Here is a 9,062-nt window from a genome sequence, read left to right on the forward strand (position 1 = left end):
TTGAATTTCAATGCTGCATGAGAAGGACAAAGCTGCGGGAGACATATGGATGACAGAAAAAATCCTTAGCATAACCCAAACGGGTTTATTTCAAAGATGTGTTGACCTCAGAATGGAAACCTGGATATGTCCTATGTTGGGGAAGGGGTTTTGCTTTTGTTTCCACAGGACAAGAAAAGCTATGGATACCAACAAAATTAATAAAAATTCGATTCGAACAGGAGAAATCCCTTGATGAGGAGAAGTAAAAGATCATCCACCAATGTGACATCTCTTCAGGTTGTAAGAAAAATTTAACAATCAAAGGTTGGGGTAGGGTTCTGTTTTTGTCTTTCCAGGATAATGAAAATACCCATCTTCCAGAAATCATAAGGCCTTGGTTATCCGGATGTTTACAGCAGAAAGAAAGAATCTATTCGTACCAACCTACACAGGGTAAGATATCACTGTCTAACATCTATATCTCTATCAATCTAGAATAGTTGTGGTTCCAATTTAATTATAAACCAAGCTGGCTTTGGAGATGGAATTGGCTCACTCATTCTCTAAACCCAAGCATATTGATAAAAGAAAAGGTTGAGAGATTCTTCAGTCCCATATCAGAAGAGCCCTCTGGTGTGAGACAGAAGGGAACCAATTATAAGGGACCATTATCTTCAAGATTCTAATTCTCTCCATGCTTACTCTTGATTTCTTGGAATCCTTTCTTACATGTCATGGCATCTTTAAATCCAAACCTTCCATTCTGATAAAAAATAAGTTTTTTCCAATAGCAATCCTGAAGTCTCCAGAAGGAAGATGGGGCCCCAACAACAACAACTCTACCCAATCCAGAATGATGCCATGGTAATCATCATCATACTACACTTCTTGCCAAAATTTCAGACAATCTTACCCATTACTCTGAGAGTTGCTGCAGAATCTACAGTTAGTCTAACTGAGATTTAACTATCTGAGCTTTCTCACAATACCCAACAGAGATACCATTGCTACCTAAGCAGCAGGAAGCAATTCTAAGAAAACGACACCCCTTCTCCCTAAGGTTTCATATTTCTCATGGTTATGGATAATGGTTCTAGGGTGGGGGTGGAAGAAACTGTTAAACTCAGTACTCTCCTTAAGGAAAGAAAATATGTCTCAAAAAAAGGGAAAAGAAGAAATGGAATGGATAGGTATAAGATATTATGGTAGACTGTCATATACATTAGTAAACAAATTTAGTAATATACCAGCCTTTGCACTGTTATGAATTCTTATATGTTGATACAAATATAAAGTTTTTACATTCCTATTTAAGATAATTTGTATATTGATACAAATACAGAACTATGTTAGTTATATTGTACACATATTTTTACTCTTATGTGAAATATTTGTATATTGATACAAATGTGAATTTATATCTGTCATACGGTATGTATGTTCTACTTCTGTTTAAGATATTCTGTATACTGATATATATTTAGGATTATTATCATATCTCATATTGCACTATACATTCCTACCTCTGTTAAAGATATTTTGTGTATTGTCACAATTTAAAGTCATTGTCCTTTTACTGTGCATTTGCTTACAGACTGTTTGCCTTATTTATAGGAAGCTTAGTTCTTAGGTTGTTTAGGTAGATAAGACTTACATAGTTATTTTCACCTATGCTTGTCATCTCTATAATTATGTTAGTTACGTTATCCAGATTTATAAATACATAGGTCAGATGGACAGGTAATCTTCAAACACTTCATGGACCTAGATAACTTGGCATTTAATTAACTTAGAATTCTGTTGACGTGAGACATAATTGCTCCTGGCAGCACCAATTTGTTCCCGAGAGAATGTTGGGCTTCTAAGACATTTCCATTTGGAAGTTTGTCTTCTTGGCACAAAATGGCCTACTGGGCAAAGAACTGCCCTTGCCTCAACTGCTGACAGTACAAATGCTGTCCTTTCTGGACAAATGGGACACAAGGAAAGCGACCACTATACTTTGCCAAGACAGGGTAAGATGGTCTTTCAGAATTCCTGCTTCTGAAAATGGTCTGTCAGAGACTCTAGGCCTGTAGTCAATTTGAATGTACCAATGGTGCTGAGAAACATTAGGTGACTGTCCAGGCTGCTAGCTGTCTCTGTCTACTCTTGCAAGACTCCTGAAAGTGGCTTGCATCCTTCTCCCATTTCTCAGGTATTATTATATTCCTTCTCAGGTCTTTGATGAGGTTGGAGATTAGCAGTTATAGTTACAACTTAGTATATATACATATATAATATCTTAGATAGAATATATTAAGTATTAGACTCAGGTTCTTTAGGATAGGACACCTTTTGGAATGATCTTTGTAACATGCCACCTACCCATGCCCTAGACTTCCCTGGATTTTACTATGTGTTTTTTGCTTGATATTGTTTGTACTTATTGTAATTCCAAATTATCTAGGTCATTATCCCTCATTACTCCTGGACAATATTTGATAACCATCTCTTTGTATATAGTCTTGTATTAGGTTAGAACTTTCTTATTTGGACAAAATGGGGAGATGTAGTGGATAGCCATCCCAGCATTGGCCTGGAAGTTCCAACCCCCATTGAGGCTTCGGTAATGGTCACGCCCACAAGGCAGGGTGGAGGAGGAAGCAGAAGCCCAAGGATTGGGAAGAGGTCTCTCTCTTGGTTCCTGGACCCTGGACGCTGGAGGTAGACCAAGCAGAGTTCTCCAGAGAACACCGCCGGACTGCGCTATACCTTTGCCAGACCCTGCAACCTATCCCTTCATTTGTAAGTTACCCCACAAAATAAACCTCCCTTTTAACTACGTGTTTGGCCTTAATAATTTCACCAATAATCTGTATAAAGATATGGAGCAGGGAATGGGGGATTACACCTTTTTATATGTCTAGGACAGTCTTACATGCTACATTATGTGGATCATTAAATTTAATTAAAATAATAATACAATACAGTAGCTCTTCTGTCTTGATTTATATTACTATCATTACCATTTTTACAATGCTCAGGTTAGACCTTTAGGCCTATGTATGTAAGAAAAGCAAGGTTTCTCCCTTGAGCCATATCCCAGCTCCTCTTTGATGAGCTGTATGTTGCAGATATCCACCCAATTATGGATATGTAAATAAAAATTAACAAGGCCAGAAAATTACAACTTTGGTATATAGTTTCATTCTTAAGAAGTAGAAAAGTCTGGATTTAAACTCAGACTTTGAGTGCCTATTCCTTTCTCCCCAATCTTTTTGCTCCACGACTTTTTTTTTTTTTTTTTTTTTTTGGCAGAATGGTCATCTATGAACTAATAGTTACTGATCAATTGAAAGGATTTCTAGAAAATTGCTGGAAATGACAAGTGAATATGCCCCTGGATTTTTCTCTTGCTGAGTTGTGCAGGACATAATGAGTAGAATTCTGAAGGGAACAACCTCATACTCTGTTCAGGGAATTAGGTATTCCTGGTGGGAAATCACAAACTAAGTAGTACTTGGAGTCTCTAAAGAGAGAGTGTTTACATCCATACTACATGATATAAATACACGTTCTGTTACTTCTACCCTTAAGGGACTCACTCAACTTGGGTGATGTCATCAAGGTAAGCATAATATTATATACTTCTCTGATGGTTATTTTTGGTTGTCAACTTGAGTACAACTGGAATGAACTATAATCCAGAAATAGAGGACACATTCATGATCCAGGTATTGAGGCAAGAATATACATGCCTTTAATCAAGAAATTGAAGCTAGAAGGAGTGCCTTTAATCTGGGCTATACCTTCTACTAGAAGCCTATATAATGATAATGGAAGAAACAAGGATATGCTTTTCACCTGCTTGTCCTTGCCTCATCATCACATCATTCCTTCTTCACGATCCCAGCGAACTAGCTGAGACACCCAGCCTTGTCTGACTGAGCAGCTACAAGATTCTTGGACTATCCATTCATAAGTAGCCATTGTTGAACTGCAGCCTGTAAGTCATTCAAATTAATTCCCATATATAATATATAAATATATATCATTTATATACTTATTCCATTAGGTCTGTGACTCTAGAGAACTCATACAGCTTCTAATATATTTTCCAAGAATGCTAAGTTATATAGGTCTCACTTGAGTGAAATGATGTATTGGATGCACATATGAGATTATTATTTTCCTTTGTGCAAATAAAGAAAACTTTTAAGAAAAATTTTCAAATTGAAATCATGTCATTTCCTGGGCATAGATATTTTAGGATTTCAGAGTCACTTTTGTATTGATAACTAATATCTCCTTATTATCAGAAACTTAGATCCTTTAGGACATGAATGAAAGGGTCTGTGTGGGCCAAGAGCAATGCCATATTCAGATGAGTAGAAGTTAGTGTTTCACCAACTGTTTTTATCTTCATAACATCCCCTTAATTTCATGCTATATGAATCATGGGTTCAGGAGACAGTGATGGTTTATTTCTCTTTCTATCCCCAATCTTTAATGAAGATTAAAGAGATTGGAAGAAATGGTTGTTTAAAGGCTTTAGAAGATGTGTCAGTGTTTTCTCAGAGTAGATGCTCATCATGGATAGGAAAAAAAGAAATAGGGATTTCTCAGGAATGAGAAGTAGTGTTCTTTGAATATTATCCTCAGTGGATGAAGACAACCACAAATATGTAACAACTGGCTCTAGCTGTCCTTTTGGAATCAGTGACAGAGGTCCTTGTTAATGTGACCATTTCCCACTGTTTCTATAGATCTACTGGTGACACAAATGGCTATGGAGAATGACTCTTCAGTCACCGAATTCATTCTCACTGGATTGACAGAGAATCCTGAGCTCCAGCTGCCCCTGTTTGTCATCTTTCTAGTGAACTTTGTAGCCACTGTGGTGGGAAACTTGAGTTTAATGAGTCTCATTTTCCTGAATTCAAACCTACAGACCCCCATGTACTTTTTTCTCTTTAATTTGTCCTTCATTGATTTATGTTACTCATTTGTCTTTACTCCCAAAACACTAATGAGTTTTGTGTTAGAGAAGAACAGAATTTCTTTTATGGGATGCATGATTCAGCTGTTTTTCTTCTGCTTTTTTGCAAATTGTGAATGCTATGTCCTGACATCCATGGCCTATGATCGCTATGTAGCCATCTGTCAACCCCTGTTGTACATGGTCATCATGTCTCCTAGGAGATATTCCCTGATGATGTTTGGTTCTTAGTTGATGGGGTTTGTTGGTGCCTTTGTCCTTACAGGGTGTGTGATCAGACTGAACTTTTGTGATTCTAACATCATCAACCATTATGTGTGTGACATCTTCCCCCTTCTCCAGCTATCCTGCAGCAGCACCTATGCCAATGAGCTTGTGAGTTCTGCTGTTGTCAGTGTGGTAGTCATTGCCTCTAGCATCATTATCTTAATGTCCTATGCGTTGATTCTTTTTAATATCATTCAGATGTCATCAGGTAAGGGTTTGTCCAAAGCCATGAGCACCTGCAGTTCTCACATAATAACTGTTGCCCTATTCTATGGATTTGGTATGCTTACACATATCAAAACATCATCAAAGGAATCTGTGGACCAGAGGAAAGTTTTTAGTGTATTTTGTACATTCTTGCTGCCCTTGCTGAACCCTTTTATTTACAGTCTCAGGAATAAGGATGTCAAGCTTGCTATTAGGAGAACTCTGGTGAGACTCACAGTGAGTTAACCACTGTGGCTGCCATAGTCCATGTCTCCACTTCAGGTGTGTCTCTCTACTTCATTTTCTTATCACCTTCTTTTTGATGTTCTCTTTCCTTCCATTCATCTTTCTTTTTCTGTTCTGGTAAGATTTCCACTTTATTATTTCTTTTGTTTCCTCCACAAAAATTCTTGATCTTCTTATCTTGGGGTAAGAAAATATTTTTGATCTGGGGACTCAGCCTGAATATGGATCCAGCTTCATCTTTGTAGAAGGTAGAGACTCAGGATGACATATTTTGTATCTTCAGACAACTGTGTATACTATGTACTTTTACAACCAAGGAGATCCAGGGGGTTGAGTGATTTCAAATATTAGTTTACTTGTGTTGTTCTTTTCATATAGGAATTTGTAGAGCTTTTCCTATTTCAGGTCTTTAAAAACACTTGTGAACTGCAGTAAAAGAGAGAATGGATGACAAAACTGTGGCCAGTGTAAAGTTGACAAACTCTAGCATTATTTATTGTCTGTCAAGAGTTTTCTTTTGTACCTCATTATCACAAAATGTCATTCCTTTATTTTCTTGGAGTAATGCTCAATTTTTGTAATTATTGAAGATTGAATTATGCTAATTTTTTATTTAGACTTATTTAAATATCACTAACAATGACAGTGATTTTTTTGTAAAAGGATGCTTTGTCATAAATAAAATAGAATTTCTCACTGCATTTGAACTATTGATAAAGATTGATCACTTTTAAAAATGTCACAATAACAACATGTAATGTCTAAAGTTTTTATTCCCTTTGTTGTATAAGAAGGATGATGTTTTTTAAAAAAAAGTCTACTTAGTTCTAAAAAGAAATCATAGGCAACATTTTAACCCAGTGATAGAGTGCTTATATATGTTCCTGTTTGATTCTTACCACACATACACATACACATGTACATATGTATATGTCTTAAACATATATTCATATACATGTGTTTATGACACAAATATCGAGCAACTGGAATTTTTATTTAAATGTGTAAATCTAATTTTTCCTTTGCTCATTTCTAGGAACTCCTCACCCCAACTCATGCTAAACCAAACCAAACCTAATCTACCTGAATGTTTGTGTAATAGGTAACATTCTTAAACATAATATTAATATAATTCTTCTTTTCTCTTCTCTGGATTTGACTAGTTTTAGGTTATATGATTACTAATACAAATTCTAGTTTTAAACCCATTTTGTAGCCAATCAGGAAACATAAAGAAGGAAAGAAAGAGAATTGTGAAGTGACAGAGAGAACTAAAGAGTTGTTCAGAATGAGTCTGAAAGAGGGGGAGGACCTGGTGACCACATAGACAGCCTGGTTTCTGTGCTTCTGAAGGCTTTGAGTATATTATGATGACCCAACAGTTCCCAGATCTGTTACAAGGAATTCTTTGGGACATGAAAGCTGATACTGGCCAAGACTCACATCACAAAGAGAGTAGCTGGGGAGGGAGACATGAAGCTCTGGGCAGAAGTTGGCAGAGTTTTTATGAATCTATGTTGTTGTGGTTCATTCATTCCCTCAGATCACACAACCTCAGCAATTGGCAACTTCAGCCAGCTGATGAATTGCTTATACCACTGTTTCTCCACAGGATGCTTAGACACAATATTTTAAGACTTTTGTATGGCTTTGACTTTGGGATTAAGTTCAACTATACTGATGTATTAAGATGTGTAAACAGCTACCAACAGTTGCTGAAAGTATTTTGATGAAAAGCAGGAGGGTGTATGAACACTTCAAAGAGATTATTAAGCCTTATGCTGAAGTATACAGTGGAATACAAAAACAAAAACAAAAAATGACTTAGATAATCTCCTTAATTATTGTCCTTTTAGTAGATTTGGATGTCAGAGGAGTTCAAAGCCAGACAATAGATTGAGACAGTTCCTTGTTTGAGGATAAACCATATCTTTACCTAATTTCAGGTCTGAGCTTGACAGTTGGAGCAATACCTTCTGATTGGTTTCTGCTTATGAGGATTAATTTAAGAACTGATGAGTTATTTATCAGAATGAATGACAGAATACTTAACCATGAGAAAATAAGACTTATACTTCATAAGAATATATAGTTCACTAGCGAGCAAAATTTTATACTTTAGTGTATAATTAGGTCCCATCCTCTCTTCATGAAACTTAATAAAACACCTGCCTTTACAAAAAAATAGTTTATGAGAGATGAATATTTCCAGAAAGAATTCTTTAAGACCAAATTTTCAGACTAACACAAAAGTATATCTGAATAATAAAATGTGATATGACATATACCTATTGCACAATTTGACTTGGCACCTTGGGCATATATTAGGAGTATTTTGTTGTGAAATTAATCCCCCTTGCTTATGTAAATTGTTCATAGTCTCAGTTGAGAAATGATAAAAGCTGCAGTCTGATACTTTTAACAACTCTATTTTTACTAACTTTAAACTCATGCTGGAGAATTACATGTTATGGACCTAAAGTTGGATTTATAAATAATTATCACAGAATGTGACCTCAGTAGTGGTGGTGTGTGTATATCTCATGAATGGTTAATATAATCTGTGTCTACTGTGAAACACTGTGTTCTACTGTCAGGAGGTTAGTGGAAATCACTGAATCTCAATGCCTATGACTTTTTAAAGAGAACTTGGGATTAGACATTTTGATGTACTAGTTCTTTACTTTTGACCTTTTGATGTTAATTCATACTTTTGGAGAGTTTTGACTTATGACTTAGAAACTAACCCATATTGTATTAATTTTCCTGCACAATTAATTTGAAAGATGTTTTATTTTCTAAATTTAAATTGGCTTTAAAATTTCAGAAAATTTTTATATGTAAGAAAACAAACAAATAAAAATCCTAATATTAGATTAGTTAAGCCATCATGACCATGGAAATCTGAACAAATGGTTTACTTTGGCTATCAGAACTATCTTTCCTCTATCTTTAGGGACTTACAGCATGGAAGTGAGTAGTACAGGAAGTCTGCAGAAGTAAATCTCAAACATATTTGGCTATTTAGATGATGTTTAAAATAATTTAGTAGTGTTTTATCCATTTCTAGATTGTCTTTATAAAATGGCTCATGATAAAAACATAAAGTCAAGAACCAGATGAATTTAAATTTTTCAAACAAAAGTTTTAAATAAGAGAGAAATATCACCACTTTTGTTTTGTCCTGAAATTACTTTTGTACATATTTCTTCTGGCTTGGTAAGCCATTAAATAAAGCTATTAGAAAGTATTAGAAAAGATCTTACATTATTGACCTGAAGATAAATGTTAGTGGATTATCCTTGAATATACTCACCATTATTCAAACTTTGTTATATGATTGTCAGCCAAACAGATAGGGGATACTTTATTAGTGATA

At 35.4% G+C, this 9,062-nt stretch overlaps 1 pseudogene; it reads left to right on the plus strand.

The window, feature by feature from the left end:
- The first annotated feature begins 4,747 nt into the window (after positions 1-4,747).
- Positions 4,748-5,683, plus strand: LOC118587870 (annotated as a pseudogene).
- Positions 5,684-9,062: the final 3,379 nt, after the last annotated feature.

The sequence above is a fragment of the Onychomys torridus genome, chromosome 7, assembly GCF_903995425.1.
Source record: "Onychomys torridus chromosome 7, mOncTor1.1, whole genome shotgun sequence".
Lineage (NCBI taxonomy): Eukaryota > Metazoa > Chordata > Mammalia > Rodentia > Cricetidae > Onychomys > Onychomys torridus.